Source organism: Convolutriloba macropyga, chromosome 4 (assembly GCF_964194025.1).
Source record: "Convolutriloba macropyga chromosome 4, txConMacr16.3, whole genome shotgun sequence".
Classification (NCBI taxonomy): Eukaryota; Metazoa; Xenacoelomorpha; order Acoela; family Convolutidae; genus Convolutriloba; species Convolutriloba macropyga.
Genome location: NC_134471.1, coordinates 15202639 through 15223732, shown reverse-complemented (window position 1 = coordinate 15223732; position 21094 = coordinate 15202639).

The following is a 21094-nucleotide window of genomic DNA, read 5'->3' as shown; positions in this document are numbered from 1 at the left end:
TCATAGGTATATATATATATATATATATATATATATATATATATATATATATAAATCCTAAAAGTAACTTTCGGTAACGAATTGAAAATATAACTTATGCAGAACAACAATCGATACCCTAGAACACTGAAATAAAGGCAAATTGCTGAGTAGCTCTAAAATAAATTTCCCGGCCGTTGAGAATTTGGGAATCTTAGGAAAGGTCTATTTCGCACATACTAAAAAGTATCGTTTGTCACTACCATTTTAAAAATGAGTGAAAATGATCTTGCGTAAGTGCTGCTCAAACATAAACTGACTTTGTAAAATTTAGTGAAACTAGTTAATAGTTGTGGCTATATAGCCACAACTATTAACTAGTTTCACTAAATTTTACAAAGTCAGTTTATGTTTGAGCAGCACTTACGCAAGATCATTTTCACTCATTTTTAAAATGGTAGTGACAAACGATTTTAAGTTTGAGCAGCACTTAATTACGCAATATCAATTTGATTCTATTAAACTATTACTATATAGTAATAGTTTAATAGAATCAAATTGATATTGCGTAATTAAGTGCTGCTCAAACTTAAAATCGTTTGTCACTACCATTTTAAAAATGAGTGAAAATGATCTTGCGTAAGTGCTGCTCAAACATAAACTGACTTTGTAAAATTTAGTGAAACTAGTTAATAGTTGTGGCTATATAGCCACAACTATTAACTAGTTTCACTAAATTTTACAAAGTCAGTTTATGTTTGAGCAGCACTTACGCAAGATCATTTTCACTCATTTTTAAAATGGTAGTGACAAACGATTTTAAGTTTGAGCAGCACTTAATTACGCAATATCAATTTGATTCTATTAAACTATTACTATATAGTAATAGTTTAATAGAATCAAATTGATATTGCGTAATTAAGTGCTGCTCAAACTTAAAATAGACCCTTGTACAAAATAACGAAACTAGAAAATAGATGTCATAAAAATTAAATTAATAAAGAGGCTCGCTCATGTGTGTTTGCACATAATGCTCCAACCCCGCTCATCCCCATTGTTGATCTCATTATCTAGCAAATGAGGAAGAGATAGAAAACGTTCGAAAATTCACATCTTTTTCAAAAATATTTGGTGAACGAATTGAAAATCGTATTAAACGCCAGCCACTGAACGAATTAAATAATACCACATTAGAAGGCCGATAAGACTTACCTACCAGTAACGACACTACGAGACAAAAGAAACAACTAAATCGAAAAATAGCAACAAATTTAATTACGACCAAACATTTCCTATTTTTAATTGCAATTAAAAACAAGGACGCAATAGCATCAAATAAAACCAAAGGAAAAAATTTTTTATTACTGGATTGACAAGAGACGTGTGTACTTTATGGAGCCTAAGCAACAAGTATTAAAAAAATACAAAAAAGGGGGAACTTGAACACATTTAAGATTTTTGAAAACAATTAGTTCCAGAGCCATGAAAATCATTAGCTATCAACTGAAATCTTTAAGAAGGGTAATTTATACCTCTATAGGAATCAATTGAGATTATTTCAAAAATCTACAAACTGAACAACAAACACACACAATTACAAAAATTTAGTTAAGTTTGGCGGGAAAACGATCCCGAAGCCGTTAAAACGTTAAAACCATAATCTATTCGATTGAAAAATTTGATATGGTCACATGCACCTTCCTTAACGCAAAAAATCGTTAACGGGACTGAGTCATGAAAACAAAAAATAACAACCGACATAATGGAAACTCAAAACTTCACGGAAAATTTTAAGCAAACACAAAGTTAAAGACATAAAAATCATGAACTTTTCACACAAAAAATAACATGTTCAATTGCACGTAAATAAAATCTGTATAAAATGGCGCAGTGACATGAGATCATTCTGGTCCCCAAATAAAACATTTAAACACGCCAAACACAAGGCATTTGTTTTTAAAAAAGACAACGCTTCAATAAAATCCGATTAGTTTTTGAATTATGAAAATGTACGATTTAGCCAAAACAAGCCCCGCTGATGCCGCTTGGCCTTTAAAAACACATTCGACTTCAAAACGCTCTGGCTGTCAATAATATGACAAAATAGGACATCAAATTTCGATAATGCATTTTTAATGATTATCGAGTTGTATCAGCGAAAACCACTGTAGTTAAGTCCAAAGCAGTTTCAAATGAAACTGAAGTAAATTTAGCTTTTCTTGAAGTTTACCAAGACTGTGTCAGCGGTTTTTATGTCTGTCCTTCGGGAAAAACTTTCCCAGAGTGGACCAAAGAAAACTATTGGGCGCCACTTCTGATAAAAATATTGAATTTGGAAAAATTTAGCCAAATTTTAAAACAGTTCATCAACGCACCTCTGTTTATAAAAGTAAAACCAATAACACAATCGTTAACAATATTAACCACTCGTTAGCAAAATTGACAAAGATTTTATTGATAATCCAGAAAAAGTGAACAGAAAACACAAACAGTGGAAATCGGTCAATTGTTCATAAAAATTTAGTTCTCGATAACTCCGTGGAAAAACAAAATTAAAAAAAAACGCTTTTAGATTATATATCTTACATTGGATAGGATACTGAATGATAACACTCAAAACCGTCTCCGATGAATTTATTGATCGGCCAAAATTGACCGAACAAAAAACTCAAGTAAACATATAGTTCCTCGACCACTAAAGTTCGTGGGAGCAATAAAAAGAAAACAACTAATACATTCTGAATAAGAAGAAACTCCAAGAGAATGTAGTACATTTTGCGTCGATTGCTTTCAGTAATGTAGAGTTGCTAATTGCAGTCAAAGAAAAATTGAAAAATAGGGAAAACAGTAAAATTTTTGAAAGTTTATAAAACTTATTTCAATCAGTCATCTAATCGCTTTAAAATTGCCATCTTAATGGAAAAATGCAAACGAAACTGCTGAAGCTATTACTATCTATGTTTTTTACTACTATTTATAAGAAGTAATTTTTGAGAACATTTTGATTCTTCCATTCAGTTTTTCATTTTTGCAGTTTGTAACTCGGCATATTTAAACAACGTGGACGAAAGAAGCATTTTTGGTGAAAAAAGCAGAAAATCGAAATATTTTGCCAAACTTCTATCTAAAAAGTTGGATCAAGCAGTTCAGTAAACTTCTTCTGTTTTCATAAATGAAGCCAATAACGCTTTCTTCAACATTGCTAACTCCATTTGTAGCACATTTGACATATCTTAAGCAAAACTTGTGATTCTAAAGAACGAATATCGAAACTCTTCCGCAAAATTTTAAACCTCGATACTACCCGGAGGAAAAACGGAATTAAAAAAAACTTTTTTTGATATATATTCTAAGCTTGACGGCGTTTCTCATGATACCACTCACAATTCGATTCGGTGAATACTCCGACTCTATGGTGGGTCGCAATAATTTTTGGAAACCTACATAAGAGGTTCTTTTTGTTCCAATCCTCTCAATTTGTTTGAATTTAGAATTCTTTTGCAGGTCTGGTGTTTTGTTAAATTATTTTTGATCGATCGATAAACTTTACAAAAGGGGACACTAAACACGACAGATGCAAAATTGTTACAATGGAAACACTTTTTCCAAAAGGAGAATTGATCCTTCGATAATCTTTTGATTTTCTCGCTTTCTCGAGGTAACATTACTCGTAGATTTTGGAAACAACAGGTTTTGGAAAAAAAGGAAAAAGGAAAATTTATTTGAGGAGATTAATAAATTTTTTCCAGAGTTTTTTGGAAAAGCGACCTTTAATTTTTTAATTATTTTCGTTCTCTAAATTTCTGAATATTCACTATGACTTAGAATGTTTGCATTAGTTATCAGTAACTGCTATTTTCATTGATTTTTACCTCTATACTTAAAAGAAGACCTACTCAGGGTTCTCATTTGGTAACAATACATTATTATTTATACATTTGCCAAATCAAATGCGAAAGATGTTGATTTTTATTGGCTTGGATTACAATTAATTTTCCATCAGAAAAGAACTTAAAAGCTCAATAGAAAGCGGCATACGCTATAATGAGAACACTATTAAAAAACAACAATTTTTTCGACAAAGTTCTTCTAGCAAAACTCGTTTGTAAATTTCTCCAAACAAAATGATTGTACAGATATTTAAAATATCAGATTTTCTGATTGTTTTAAATTAGTTTTTCTTTGAAATCGCAAAAAGTGTCGCTTGCTGCAGTGTTTCTCGCAGTTTATCACATAAATTTTAATTTGAATTGTAGTATTAAATAAAACAAGGCGGCTGAGCAATGTGCGATGGCACATAAGGTTCCAACCCCAACCATCCTCAATTTTGGCATAATTGTCTACCAAATGAGGAACAGATAGAAAACCCAAAAATTATTTTTTGGGAATCCCAAAAAAGCCCAAGTATTTTTCAAAAAAATTGTGTATGAACGATTAGATAGCCTCCAAAGCAAACAACTAAGTGGAGTAAAAATTGAAGCATTAAATTGCTGTGATAAGCCAATATTAAGAAACCGAGTCAAGACGAACAGCAAAATCAAACAACAACAACAACAAACATTAATCACATCAAAAAAATTTTGTCCGTATTAAAAAAAAATTTAATAACAAAGTCAACATACCGTCAGATGGACCTAAAACTAAACAAAATATCTCATAAATCACCAGAAAAGATATGGACCAGTCCATAAAAAGTTTTGGTAACAATTAGACGAAAAAGAAAACAGTAAAGTTAAATAATTCGCTTATTTTTTTAAAACAATTAGTTTCAAGGTAATTAAAACCATTAGAAATCAAGTAAAATATCCTAAAAGTTTACGACTAGCAATGATTCCATAGAAGGGCATTAGGACCTTTCCTTATTCTTTTCTTTAAGCGGCTAAAAAGAACAACAAAAAAACAACAAACAAAAATTCAATTGAAACTTGCCAGAAAACGCTGTCAAAACCGTCAAGCCATATTTCGGCCCTCAAAATATATTTGTTTGCGCCTTCTTCAAACACCGATAATGTAGTATTTGGCCATTTATGAGTGAGACTAGGTAACAAGTAGACAAAAAAGAGATAAGGGCAAAAGTATGTAATAAATTTGATTTTTTTTCGAAACAAAACTATATCCAAAGTCATATAAAACATTAATTACAAAATGAAATATTTAAATAGGGTCGTTTATTCGTCCAAAGGAATTCTTTGAGACCTACAATTATCCAGAATAATTCTTGCGTCTACGAAAAGAACGTCAAACATGACAAAACACAAATTAATTTACTTTTTTTTGTGAAAAACCGGTGCCGAAGTCAGTAAGGTCATAGCGCATTCTTTAAAAAAGTAGACTTTGGGAAATCAATCCCCTTTGACGCCTTGACAGCCACAATGTCATATTTGACCTGTAACTAACGAAATAAGGTACCAAAAAGAAAAATAAAAATAACAAACTCGCGGAGTTAAAAAGTTTTTTATTTTCAGTTTTGGAAAACGATTGCTTTCCAAGTCACGAAAGCCATCAGCTGTCTTCTGATATCAGAACATCGGCTCGTTTATTCTTCCATAAAAGTCAGTGAAACTTATCATTATACAGGCAATTTCATACAACTGAAATGACAAAGTAAAAATGACAGTTAAAGACAAAATTAAAAAATTCAATTAATTTCTCGAAGAAAGAAGTGTCGAGGCCGTTGAAACGATAATCTATGTCCTTAAGGATTTTGAAATGTTCAATTGTGTTTTATTTTGAACGCTAATATTGTGATATGAGAACTGTCTGTATTGTGATAATGTGACTAGAAAACGTGAAAAACTGGCAAATTTCTAAAAAAAAAAATCTGAAATCTAACAGTATCAAAGCCAGAAAACAATAACTTCAGGCTTAAAAATGCAATCGAGACTAAATTTTCAATCAGTAGAATGAGGAAGCATTCTTTCTTTGCTGACACTAAGCTGCAAGTTGACCAAATTAAGAAAAAAAAAAGGAGGAAAATTCATTAAGCCATTATTTATTTAAAAATCAATTATTTTTAAAAGTCGAATTGATTATAAACTTTCAAGTAAAAAACTTATTAACCTAGCTTGGAGTTGCTTAGGAAGCCAATTGGACCTATCACTCCTGAGCTTTCATTTGATATGTTGTGTTCTTTATTATTAAAAAAGGTCTTTTTTCAAAAAAAAAAGATCGACTGATTCCAATCCGAATTATTTTTGGATTGTAAAACTCCAAGAAAACAAGCCCTGCTAATGCTTATTGTGCGTTAGGAACTATTGATTTTTCGAATATTGTAGATGTAGATAACTTGTTAGTTGAAAACTCAAAAAAAAATTCAGCATTTTTGATAATAAACGAGTAAAGCTAGCAAAAAACGGCAAAGTTTTAATTACAGAGCACTCTCAGCGGAAGTTGAAGTAGGAATAGCCCCCTTCTGAGTCTACCAGGTTGTATTAGTGTTGTTCTGGGGTGTAGTGCCGGGAAATTTTATCAAAATGGACTAAAGTAGCTTATTTCGTGCTGTTTTTGATGAAAAAGGCTGAATTTTGAAATATTTATCCAGAGTTCTTGACCAAAAAAATTAAATCAGAATAATCAGCAAGGCTTTTTTGTCCTTAAAAATGAAATCAACGACACTATTCTTAAAATTTTCAACAAATTTCAGCAAAATTGACGAAAAATTAGGCAAAAATTTAGGAAAATGTGAATAAAACAACGTGAATTCACTCTACTTTTTTCAGAAGTTTAAACCTCGATAACTCCCTGTAGAAAACGAAAATTTAAAAAATCTTTTTAATTCCATTTTCTACGCTGGACGAGCTTTCTAATGATACCAGTCTCAACTCTCTACGATAAATATATCGATCGGCGAAAATTGACTGAACAAAAAAAACCCACTTGAGTATATAGTTCCTCCCCCCTCAAGAGGGGTCGGAACAAAAAATAAAAAAGAGAATAGCAGAAGAAAATAGAGATAATAAATAGTAATCGTCCCACAAAATAAGAAAAATTATTTAACTAGTAGTATATTATGTTGTAGTTGACGCTTTTAAAACTCTAAAGTTTAGAATTTTCCCATCTTCACTGCAATTCATTTGAGTTATATGTGTCCGGCTTCTTGATATTTAAGCTCGTAATTGAGTCAAATCGAGTGTTTGAAATCCAACGAATTATTTAAAGTTGCAATAAAGTTTTTCATTAAGTTCACTTTTAACTAACTTGTTGAAACAAAAAGTTTGCTTAAAGTCTATGTTGAGTAAAAAAGTCTATTTGACGTAAATTTGAAATAATTTCACAATTGAAGGTCTTTCATTGGCTCTCATCTTACCAATGCAACTTCAGCTTACGTTTCAAGAATAAAATTCAATACAAAACAAACATAATCAAACTCACTTTGATATTTATTCATAGTATTATATATTTAAGAGCGCTGGTGGAAAAATAATAAATCGTGAAAAAACCATAGAGGAATTAAAAAACATTAAAATAAACCAAAACCGAGCAAAATTTTTGAAACAAATAATGTCTCGAATTTTTGTTTTGCAGAAAAATTGAAAGGTTACACATCATGTGGATTCCTTTGGGCAATTATCTTTTTTTTTTGCCCAGAAATTCGGTTTTGTGGTTTGTGGTGTAGTCGTTTTGTTACGCTGAAATTCTTTAGCGGTTGCATTAATTAAATTGAGTGCTGTCGCTCTCAAATTAACAAGAACTTGTTCAAAACTTTGAGATAGAGATTCGCCAGAACTTTGGTGTGTAACTGAACGTAGCTTTTGGTTTCGCATGTTAATTTTCAACTTGCTCACGTCTATTTTTGCGATTAGAGTAACGAGAGGCAACAAAAGGACCCAAACGTTTATTTTTTGAGTATTATGGAAGTGCGCCCCCCCCCCCCCCCCTCCCTTTGCAGTAATTTGTTTACTTTTTCAATGATCAAGGAACTTTATTTTTTTGCTAGAGTCTCAATTTTAAAAACCAGGCACGAATGGGAAGTATAAAACGGGTCTAGAAAAAGTGCATCGAATTGAACTGTATTTATCAGTCAAGAGTAACTTGTAAAAATATTAACATAGTAATATTGTTACTTCAAAAATCTTTAAAAAATGCAAAAATTGTGAATTTGTTACTTTTTGAGATTTCTTTGAATTGGCTGAATTATTTATGCTGAGAATTGATATGAATTTATATAAATAAGCTGACATTTCTGTATTTAGCATATCGCTATCTCTGAAAATCGAGATTTTTGGGGACTTAGAAACTTTATTATTGTCGCAGTTTTTGAAATAGATATCATTAATAGGAAAGTAGATGTTAAATTAGAGAAAAATTAAACGTAACCTTCATTTATTTTTGTCCTTTGTAATCATTGGGACCAGGTAAAAATTACTTTAATTGTTGTTACGATAGCTCAAAGAGGTCCCAGTATGGTAAATCGTAATTATAATTTCTGCAATGCTGCTAAATAGCTTCTAGGCAAACTGGTGATTAATACCCCTTGTTAAAAAGCTCGTCAAAGAAAGGGTTGTATAATCAACTCAAGTAAATGTTGATGTTTAGCATTTGAAGAATACGACACTATAAAACCAGAGGAAAAAGGTAATTATTCTCGCTTAATTTGAAATATGCAAATTACGGTGATAAAACACAACTTGGACTTGAAAATAACGATGTAGTTTCCGCCCTTGGATTTTGCCCAAAAAGGAAAAGTTGAGTTGATTAGTTGCGTGATGTAAAATTTGGGAATTAAAGGGCGATAAAGAGCCCAGGAAAGCGAGGAATGGTGATTGCTGGGTTAAAAAAAGCACTGCAGGGTTTAAGCTCACATATGTGTATGTACATTATGTAGGTGTGCGGTGTACCGTTTCAATTTGTGAAGCACCCTTTTTGTTGCAAAATTTTATGCAGCCGCGTGCATCACGCTTTAAATGTAATACATGCGCGTTAAAAGTATGTTAAATATTCAATATATTCAATCTCTCGCTTTTTGGTTATTCTGGTTTTTTTTTCTTTTTTCCCCCACCTTTCTGTCTCTCCTTCTTTCTGTCCCTTCTCCGTTCAAGTTTTCCCAACAAATTTATTCCCAGTTTTGTTCACGTTTTTAGCCCTCTTCCTCTGTCGCAACGTGAATCCTCTCACTCGACCCCCATCCCCACCCCCACCCCTACTGTCCCTCTTTTCCCAAACCTCAAATAATTTTCAGGGATAAATCCAGAGCCTAAAGTTGGATTTTAATGGATTTAGTTGCATGACAAGGGCAGACGTCATAGCCGAAAACAGAATCGAACCTCAGAACGATAAAAAATGGCTTAAACGAAGAATGATTTTATTTAATATGGAAATGGTCCACAAAAAGTCTTTTGGTAAAAAAAGAACTATTCGTTGCCTAAATGATGCCTTCGAAGAACCCCCCTAATTTTGTATGGCAGATGCAAGGCAGATGAAAGGAGCTTTCGTTTCTGCGTAATATTCATAACTTAAACCAATTATAAACCACTAAAAGATTAGTAGCAGCTGTTATTTTCTCATCGTATTATATCTTGTTGTCTACAGAATCGTTGAGTGAATCGTTTAGCATGCACAACAGTCAAATCAAATAGAACACGAAAGAATCATCAAAAAATTTTAAAACTGGTGAAACTTTATATCCGAATTACTTGTAACATCGACACCCCCCCTCCCCCCTCCTCCTCCTCACATTTAGACACCATTTGTTTTCCCCTATGTTTGATTTCTGGCCTCTCAACCTGTCTACTTATTGTTCTGACCTCGATTAAAAAAATTAAAGATAATTTCTCGACATCAGACGGCTAATTTCTCGAGGGATAACCATTGTGATAATGCGGAATTTTCAAGCTATCCGAACGGTCGTCTAATTGTTACACTTTTTGCATAAAAGACAAGGCGCCGTGGTCTTTGATGTAATTTATTGGTATAAAATTAGATTAAACTGATGCATGACAGACCACAGAACTATTGTCCCTTTTGGCAATCGCAACAATATCAAGACTATCACAGATACAACCCATCACCCCTCGCTGTGCCCAATCAGGATTAGAGAATGAGCAAAATCAAGGTCAGGAAAGTAGTGAATGGATATAATGGTGAGTGAGGTAAGATTGCGATAGCCGCGCGCAAGCATAGATTTAGTTTAGTGCTAAATCGCTGCATTTTGACTTCTGAGGGAAGTATGATTGAAGACATTAACTCTGCAGGCATGGTTAGTACATTTGAAAAGAAAACCAAAACAAAAGCGCATATAAAAATTATTCTGATGAAGCTGCATGTTTTGTTTTTGTTTTCAGATACATCGCAGTGAACCAAAACATGATACAATTTGTATGAAACAAAAAGAAACACCAAATTTCCTAAAATGTAAACCGGGTCGAGGTTTGGCCGTGAATTTTTGTATGAAATGCGGTGAAATGCGGTAAATATTTTTTATCACCTCATTCACCACATTCACCGCATTTTTTACATTAATTTGCCACAAATGTCAATGCAGTGAATTTTGTAAGAAATGCGATGAAATGAGGTGAAATACTTTTGATCACTATATTCACCGCATTTCTTACAAAAAATTCACCCAAAAACCTCGACCTGGTTAGTCACGAAACAATGTTGGTGACAGTGTATGAACTTACATTTGAATCAATATAACGAAAACGTAGTTTATTATTAGGTTCACGATAAAAAATTATAAGTTTATTACCCAAAACACAGGAAACATGGAACATTTTGCAAAAAAAGACAAGAAAATTTTAACGAAACGTATACACTTATAAGATATTTGAATGGGTATCAGGAAAAAAGTTCTAGTGAATTAAAGCACGAGTTTCACATCATGAACTTTGTGAAAAACTTAGAAGAAGTGTGAATAAAAATTACAAATAGCTAGCATGGGCAAACGAAAACGATTAAAATGGGAAGCAAATAGCTAAAGTCAAATAGCATTTGGAACTACTCATGTTGCCTATGACGAACATTTTAGAAAATTTGGTGTTCTTTTATGTTTCTTATCAAAGTGTATCAAGTTTTAGCTCACTGGGGTGTATGTGAAAACATGTAGCTTCATCATAAGAATTTTTATATGCGCTGATGATTCGGTTTTCTTTTTAAATGTACTAACCCTGCCAGCAAAATTTTCGATCAAAGGAGGAAGTGATATAAACACTTTATAAAATTTGACATCCTGAACAAAAATAATTGGTCTAAGAATAAAAAAAATAGTACCTACTCAAATCAATTACAAAATTAAACAATGTAGCGTTGGTGGGCCGATCGGACCTGCTATTAATAAGACTACGAGACAAGACAAACAAAAAAAATCAACAGCTACAACTATCATATACATCCAACACACAACGTCTATTTTTTGGCAGATGTAAGGACCTTGCCTTTCTGCGGATTATTCATAACTTTAACCAATTATAGACCACTAAATGATTAGTGGCAGCTGTTATTTTCTCATCGTATTTTACTTTGTTGTCTTTAGTGGAATTCAAAACTCTAATAAATGAGTCGTTAGAGTAACATCGCCCCACTCCTCCCATTTAGACCCCATTTCTCTTTCCCTATGTTCGACTTCTGGCCTCTCAACCCGTACAATTATTTTTTTGACGCCGATTAAAAAAACTGAAAGAAATTTCTCGACATCAAACGGCTAATTTCACGAGGGATAACCATTGTTATAATGCTGAATTTTCAAGCTATCCAAACGGTCGTCTTATTGTTACAATTTTTGCATAAGGGACAAGGCGCCGTAGTCTCTGATTTTTTATTGGTATAAAATTAAATTAACCTGATGCATGACAGACCATAGAACTATTGTCCTTTTTGATGATCCCAACAATATCAACACTATCACAAATACAACCCATCAACCCTTGCTGCATCCAATCAGGATTAGTGATTGGGCAAAATCAAGGTCATTTAAGTTGTGAATGAACATAATGGTGAGCAAAATGAAGTTGCGATAGCCTCACCGAAGTTTAGATTCGTTTAGTGCTAGGTTGCTGCATTGTTCCTATTGTGGTAAGTATGATTCGATACATTAATTCTGCAGGCATGGTTAATACATTTGAGAAGAAAACCGAAACAATGGTGCATATAAAAAATATTCTGATGAAGCTACTTGATTTTGTTTGCAGATACATCCCTGAGAAACAAGATACACCTTGATAAAAAACCAAAATGTACACCAATTTTTCTAAAATGTCAGTCACAAAACAATGTTGGTGACAGTGTATGAACCTAAATTTGAAACAATATAACGAAAACGTAGTTTATCATTAGGTTCACGATAAAAAAATAAGATTATTGCCCAAAACACAGGAAAAATGAAAAAATTTGCAAACAAAGGACATGAAAATTTTATCAACTTTCATGAAGGTATTTGAATGGATACCAAAAAAAAGTGCTAGGGAAAAAAAACCTGAGTTTCACTTCACGGATTGATGAAAAACTTGGAAAGTGAATACAAACTATAAACAACTGGTATGGGCAAACAAAAACGATTAAAATGGGAAGCAAGTAGCTAAAGTCAAATAGCATTTGGAACTACTCATGTTGCCTCTGACGAACATTTTAGAAAAATTGGTGTTCTTTTATGTTTCTCATCAAAGTGTATCAAGTTTTAGCTCACTGGGGTGTATGTGAAAACATGTAGCTTCATCATAAAAATTTTTATTTGCGCTGATGTTTCGGTTTTTTTTTTAAATGCACTATCCCTGCCAGCAAAATTGTCAATCAAATGAGGAAGTGATAGAAATATTTTTAAAAATCTGACATCCTGAACAAAAATAATTGGTCTATGAACAAAAAAATTGCTACCTACTCAAATCACTTTCAAAATTAAATAATGTAGCGTTAGTGGGCCGATCGGACCTGCTATTAATAAAACTACGAGACAATATGTAGCTTTGTCACAAGAATTTTTTTATGCACTGATGGTTTGGTTTTTATTTTCAACTGTTCTAATCATGCCAGCACAATTGTCTGTCAAAAGAGGAAGAGACAGAATTTTTTGTAATTTCTTACATCCTGATCAAAAATAATTAAATTCTGCAAGAAAAATTCCATTAAATTCTGCAAGAAGACGGTTTGAAAAGAAACTCTATAAAACCATAGTCATCTCCTTAAAAACACAAAAATAAACCATTGCGCGTTCTTTGTAAACAAACGTTGAGATATGTGACCGCTGAAAATGAGATATTAACAATAAAACAATTTTTTGAAAACAATTAAATTCAAAGAGATAATAAAGTTAACTATCAACCGAATCCATTAAATAAATTTTGTTGTTTCTCGAAAACCGTTGAGATCTCTCATTATTCCGATTGTGCCATACGTCTACAGGAAAGGTAAAAAATAGAGAAAACACAAAACTAATTTATTTTTCGAAAACCCGGTATTAAATTGGTTGAAAAGCCTTGCAACAAAAAACTTAAACATGTCCGATTGAGACTTTCTTCATCACCAATGATTGGATACGCGACTTGTGATTAATGAGACTGTTTAACAAGTACACCAGAAAAACAGCACATTGCAAACTTAAAAAGTAAGCTATATATTTTTTAAAACATTTGGTTCCAAAGTCATGAAAAAAATTCAGCAAACAGCTCAAATCAGTAAATAGGTTCTTTTGTTTTTCAATAGGAAGCCGTTAAGACCCTCAATTGTCTCCAACATGTCATATCGAAACAAAAAGAAACGGCAAATGAAGACAAAACCAAAAAAAAGTCATTAAATTTTGTTGGAGGACGGTTTCGAAGCAGTAAAAACCATAATCTATTCACTGAAAAACTAATGCGATCAATTGTTATTTGCTCCCCTCTTTTTATTTCATTATTGCGATATCTGACTTGTCAATTATGTCGCCGGATAAGAAAAAAGACCTCAAAGACGATAAAATGTCCAAAAATTAATTAAAAAAATTATTTGTGAAAGTTCTTATTATCAAAGCTGAAGAACCATTACTTAAAAAGTAAAACAGCAAAAACAATTAGGTTTCAGCCCGGTAGAAAACCGATGCGAACTCTGTATTTATTGACTTTAGGCTACAAGTTGACCACAGAAAACGAAAATCGCAGAGCCTAATAATCCACAAAATAACACCAAACTAACCCTGCTGCTGCTAATTCTTAATTAGGAATACGCAATTATTCCCAATGAAATAGATATGGATAACTTGACAAAAAATTTTAATATATCAATTAAAAATGAAGCGTTTTGGATAATCATCGAGTTAAGTTAGCATAGAATCGGCAAAATTTTAAATAAAGAACAAGTAAAAAGGAAGTGCATGTAAAATCAGCCATCTATGGTGTAAAGGAAGGTTTTTGCTATTAGTTTTTAAGTGTGTTGGTCCGCCACATTTTAACAAAGTTTTGAAAAATTTTGCAATATTTTCAGTCAAAAATTGCATCAAACAGTTCAAAAACAACCTTCTTGTTTCCGGAGATAAAACCAAAATTACTACTTTTAGAAATTTTGCTACATTTTTTGGCAAAATTGGTGGAAAAAAAAATGTAAAAATACGGAAAATTTGAACAATAAAAACGAAACTCAGTCATATATTCACAAAAAAAAATTAGTTATATATTCTACATTGGAGGGCTTTCTAATGATACCACTCGCAACCCTCTACGATGAATATATCCATCGGGCAGAATTGACTTATCAAAAAAACCGTTTGAGTATATAGTTCCTCAAGTGGGTCGGAACAAAAAGTTATCAATTTTCACAATCAAACCTTAGAGCAAAGACAAAGGAACTGCGAGTAGATAGCGAGGTTCATGTGAGTCTGAATTTTATTGAGGCAGAGGGTAATCACGCCACACCCAAAATGTAATGTCATAAATTTTTCATGTTTTCCTGATTGAGCAATTGTCATAAACTTTATAGGCTTAAAATTAATTAAGCGTATGGCAAAAACTCGCTTTATATACTTCCATCGGATAACAAATAAATTAAACTCTTGATCATGAAAAAAAAAAACAAATTATTCACAAAATTTTTTTTCTTTGCAACTTTGCCTACGTTTGATTCAAATAAAGGTCACGCATCCACTGGCATTTTTCACAAATTTGTTTTCAAAAATAAATTATTAACGAAGTGCTTATAAAATGCAAATATAACAAACGTCTCGCAATTCTCACAAACTAAAAAAAAATAAAGTCATAATGAGGTGATTGTAAAATTCAAAAATAACAAAATTGCTTTTTACTAAGATGGTGTCTGCCGGTAGCAAAAAAGACACAGAAAAGAGTTTTTTAAAGAAATCAAATGAGGCTCAGGTTGAGCTATGAAACCGAAAATTGGTATCTCGAGGACGTAAACATAATATAGTGACATCGTATGTGAAGTCAAGAAACGCAGAAGAACGCGCAACGTTGGGACATGGACACATCAAAATTTCAACATTAGCGCTCATCTCAAATTGCGTTTCATGCATTGCAGGTTCTGAAAAATTTAGTGATTTTTTCTCCATGGAAACTAAGCATGAATTTTGGTATCGATACCTGAATAATAATAGTGAAGATAGATGAAATACAAAACATATCTTACTTTATAAAACCAAGTTTGATCCTGAACGTGCAACAAATCGGGATAATGAGATACATTGAATGCATAAAGAACTCAAAAACCTGGAAATAGCAGAAAACGACGTAAACGCACAGCATTTTCAAGTTTCGACAACGAAATTATGCCTATGTCTTGTTTTTGGATGCATGAATCTTTGGTCCCGAGTACCTCAAGACCAGGATTGTTCGCTCATAGCCTGGTGCGAATGCACGTTGATCTCATAGAGAGATTCGATCATTGGAAAATCTGGAAATCTGCGTACCATAATCTGGAATTGAACTGATGAAAACTTGTGCACTTTTCGTCTGAAACGGCCCGAACAACTTCCGTCTAGAATGAACTGGGATGCCATTTTCTGTTTGTCACCTGACAAATGGCTGAAGCAGAATGTTTTAATAGCCAGAAAAGCTGCTGAACTGAATCGTTAAGAAATGTGCAAAACAATTGAATTCAACTGCGAAGAGTGAGTTATCTGGCAAGATAATTCGAGATCCAGACAGGATCTTGCAAAAAAAATTTAATCCAAAATCTTGCTAGTTGTTATAGGATAATCATCGATCTCGACTATGTAACCTACGAAATTTGCAGCACCCCAGTCAAAATCCGACGGTTATCTTGCAAGATCTGGCAAGATTCTTGCAAAAATCTTGCAAGATTGCGTATCATGATAACCGTCCATCTTGTAAGACTCTTGCAAGATAACCGTCTTGAAAGAAGCGCCGGAAACGTGCCTTAGCTGCTGCGTGGGCCTCTTTAGCTTCTTTGAAGATTAGAGAATAGTATTAGACCTATTTTCTAGCCTCCAAAGAAAAAAGAGAGACCCTAAAATGGCTACGGCTAACCGATAAAGAACACTAATTCATTATACTGCAGTTAATTCAAACAAAATGCTTTAAAAAGCAGTAAGATGACAATTTTTAATCTTGCAGCTGATCAAAATTTGTAAATAAAAACAAGAAAACAACAAGGTGTTGACTTGATATAGACAACCGTTTGAGAAATTATAAACATTAGAAAAGTGGAAAAGTGGTAGCTTCGAGATTATCAATTAATCAACATTTCCCCGACATATAATTAGCACCAAAATCTTGAGCCTATTAGCAGCTCACATGATTTTTTAAAACAATTTGAAATAACTGAGCTCCTTCAATCTCTAGAATGAGCTAAGGCAGTTACACTTTGAACGAAATTTAGAAATTTTTTGCGAGAGGTGAATAGTTTTGCCTGAATGTGCTCAATTTTCAGAAAATGAACGTAACACAGAGCTAACAAACACTCTTTTATTAAATTGATCTGCAGCTATCGATTCAAAGAGTTAGCTTGAGAAAGTATAGGATTTTGATTTTAATTTTTCTCTCACTCATGGTATTTTTCTCTGCGAACAAAAGGTTTCTTTTTGACAATTACAATGCTTAAATTTTGCCTTTCAAGATGAAATTAAGGTGTGCTGAAGTTCTAACGGCAGCTGTTAGTTTTTCTTAGCGGAAATATAGAAATTCAATATATAGAATAGAAAATTATTTAAAATTTTACATTTTTAACAAAAATTATTTGTTATACAAGCAACAGTTACAGGACTTAGTTTTCGCCAGCTATTAAGACCTGAAAGAAATGAGATAAAACTCAATTAAAAAATATTTGGAACAAAAACGATATTAAGACTAAGAAGACATATTACAGATTTGCGTGCACCTCTCTAAATAAATATATTTAAGAAATCAAGTTTTAGTTTAATTGATGCCAATTGGTTTTAATTACTTGCATGTCCTTTTGCTCGGAAAATATATACACTTCAACTAAACAAATTGCTTACACTATTTGCCAAAGAGTTCAATAAAGCTCCTGTAATCACAATACTGTTGTCCGTTTTATGCCCAATTATCGTATGGCATTTTTGTTTTGATAAACGGTGCTAGGAAATTGAGCCCAAAGGAAAACTAGCCGAATGGAATATTAGCCGAAAAGAAGATATTAACCAATCAGATTTGAGAACGGTAGTGATATTTTGTTCGGTTGTAATAGATTCATATCAAGTCCCATAGGCCGCTGAGGTATGGCCGTGGCCCTCGAGGCATGGCCAAATGCGTTAATTTCATGTATAAGCGAGTTAGATAATTACGCGTCTCACATACAGCAATCTCATGCAATTATTTCTGCTACTATGCAAAATTTTTACTTTTCCGGCTAATATTCCCGTCGGCTAGTTTTCCGAACACCTTGAGAAAGAGTGTGTTGAAATGAACAAATTGACGATGTTTTATAACTGTTGCTCTGAAAAACTCCCACTCGACAAAACAATACTGTCGAGTGACTTCTTCGAAAATCTTTGCATCACGCTTTGCAATTATAACTCTTATTCACAATTAACACTGTTGAGAACTTCTCGGTATTTGAACGCAAGACGGCTGGAGCAACACTGTGCGTAGCCTTCTATATTCCAACAAGCGTCTCAAGTTAGTCAAAAACGCTTTGTTGTTCTGAGACAAAAAAAATTCTTGTGGCTATAAGTTTTGAAAACCTCAATTTGGGGAAAAAATTCTGGAGCAATCTTGATTACAACTTTCTTCAATATGAAAACTGAAAAAATCACAAGCCTCACTTTTATATAGTTTTCTACTGTTCTAAAATCTTTTCCTGATTTTCGAGTTTCTCATTTTGAGGCTAAGAAACGGCTCTGATCTTTTCGCGTTTTTAATATTTCTATTGAATGATTTTGGTTGCCAATTGCAAACCAGCGATAAGTTCCAAATCTATCGTCATCTGAAACATCAGGGACCATCAAAAGAATGTGGCATTGGAAATAAATTTCCGTCTTTCTCACCACATTATATTTTCTGTAGTTCTCGTCTCGAAAATTCCAATTAAGACCAATACTGCAAAATTTTGATTAAAACAGTTTGTAAATGATATATGCTATATGGAATAGAGCTTAAGCTTTGTTGCCCCTCCTTGAATATTACAAAATTAGGTTGTTTCCTTAAAAAAACCTGACCTCCCTGTTTTGACTTAAATTCAATTCTAACGTTAGATATTTTCTTTCTATGTTAATTTTTTTCCACAAAAATTATCAACGGAATCTAGAGTCTGACTGGTTGGCAACGACAAAAATTAAAACATTGAAAATATATTTGTGAATGTGGTGATATAAACTTTTTTTTCTCTTTTTGAATTCCTAAGCCCCTCCAGCCAATTAAGTGTTAGCTGTTTTTTTAAAACAAAACAAGAGGTTTTACAATACATGAGGTTTACATATTGAAGTTATATCAAACTGAATATTCGTAAATTATCAGTTTTCGTATTAAACGGAGTCGCACTCATCATCCTGTTTGCGCTTTGCAAAGTGAGAGTTCAAAGATCTTTTCCTCTCACAACAAAGACAAAGGTTTGCCAATCTTGAGGTATGTGTTGCAACATTTGCACGGGCCTTGCCCGGGCCTTATTAAGAAATATTGCAGCTGAAGGGAAAAAAATTCCACTAACTCAAAAACTCTGAGTAAAAATTTAGTCCTGAGGCTGATTTATAGTTACCTTACTGGAAAACTCAGTTGAGCTTCATTAAGAGCCGCTAATCGAAGTAAAGCTAAAGCCCTTGTCATCAAACATTTCTCCACTCCAAAATTGAATTTTCTTAAGCGAGTGTGTGTGCTCAAATAGTTGAGTAACTGAAATTTACCAGCTTTCCCGAAAAATACTAATTGCCTCACTATTCCGTTTGTATGTTATTTTCTCTCTCTCTCTCTCTCTATATATATATATATATATATGTATATATATATATATATATATATATATATATATATATATATATATATATATAATAGTAATAATAATAATAATAATAATAATAATAATAAAAATAATGAATTCAACCAAACATGGTTACAACCAGCTTGGTAGTCCCCAGATTAGGGGAGAAATCAAGTTTCAGTAATTAAAATTTCTCGAAAATTTTCCATCCTGAAGGGTAACTTTTATATTTGATTCTTTTCACTGCTTCCCCTTCCAAAAAGGTCTTCAAATCTCTTCGAAACTGACATGGATTTTTGTGTGGTGAATAGTTAGAAAAACTGTTAAGTTGAGACAAAGAATTATTGAATCTGGCCACTCTATTAAAGTAATTATCTTCAGAACGTTTCCGAAATGTTTTTCTGGCTTCAATAGAAAGTTTTTCTCTTGATCTGGTCTTTGGACAACCAAAAGTTATTGACCAGTGGTCTGGGGCATTGAAAGAAGTTAAACCCACTAAAATCTTGTTAAACAGAATTAGGTCGTTAAGAACTTGAATATATATATATATATATATATATATACATACATATATATATATATATATATATATATATATATATATATATACATACATATATATATATATATATATATATATATATATATATATGTATATATATATATATATATATATATATATGTGTGTGTGTGTGTGTGTGTGTGTGTGTGTGTGTCTGTCTGTGTGTGTGCGTGTGTGTGTTTGTGTGTACATGTATATATGAAAGAATGGTCACCAGACTAATTTTTTCAACTTCAGCTTCTTCAAGCGGTTTTTTCGGGAAAAACTTCAAATCAAAGGGAAAATTATGCAAACAAAAGTTGTACTGGAGATCATTAAACCAGCCCGTAAGGCATCTCGTTGATGATCTGCGGATTTTGATTGGGGTTAGAGGCAGCTCGGACAAGTGTTGTACCGCTTCGCACCTGCAAGTTGATAAAATATCTGTTCAAGTCGGGATTTTGTTCCCATGGCTAACAAATCATTTTTGCAGCAATTGCCGACTCTATCAACCTAATGCACTTTATCACCTAGGCCTAGGCTTCGACGTATGAAAAGACTTTAAAATCTAGTAGGGGGGGCAGTATTGACTATAATTACACAGTCGGGCTTCCTAGTTAAAGTAGAGCTAATATCTTTCCATAGGTCGAGCTTAAGTCTTTTCATAACGAAGAAAGTCCAGCTAAGATCTTTTCATGGCGCCACCATTAGCCATTTCATAATCAACAAAGTCAGGTAAAGGTCTTTTCATGGGTCCACCATTAGTCTTTTCATAAGTCTGTTTTTTTTCAAAATCCGAAGTTTTTCATTTTTTTCAGCTTCGGTACATACAGAGGCAGAGCCGGAGCAAGACCAACTAGCTTTGCACCATAGCAGTGCAACTTAAGAAACAGTTGAAAAATTTCCAAAAACCTTAAGATCTTTGTCAAATCTTAAGATAAAGAGTTGTGGCAGCTCGAGTATATTACCACATTACTTGATTAAATGAAACCAGCTAGCTTAAGTGTATTGGTCCTAATACCACTAGCCATGACAAAATTTTAAGTTTATTAAGTTTTTTCCCCTCCAAAAATGTGAACTATCTTTTTTAAAAAATAATGAAGGTTTTTGAGGGATTAGTGGTTCTGAATCGTAAAAAATGAAGGAGCAAACACGCTGACTACGCTGACTTTTCTCGCGCAATAGTTCTGATTTCAGATCTATTTTTCACAAAGACGAAGTTCTCACAGCGCAAAAATGTTTCAGATATCTTGGTATTAAAATTGA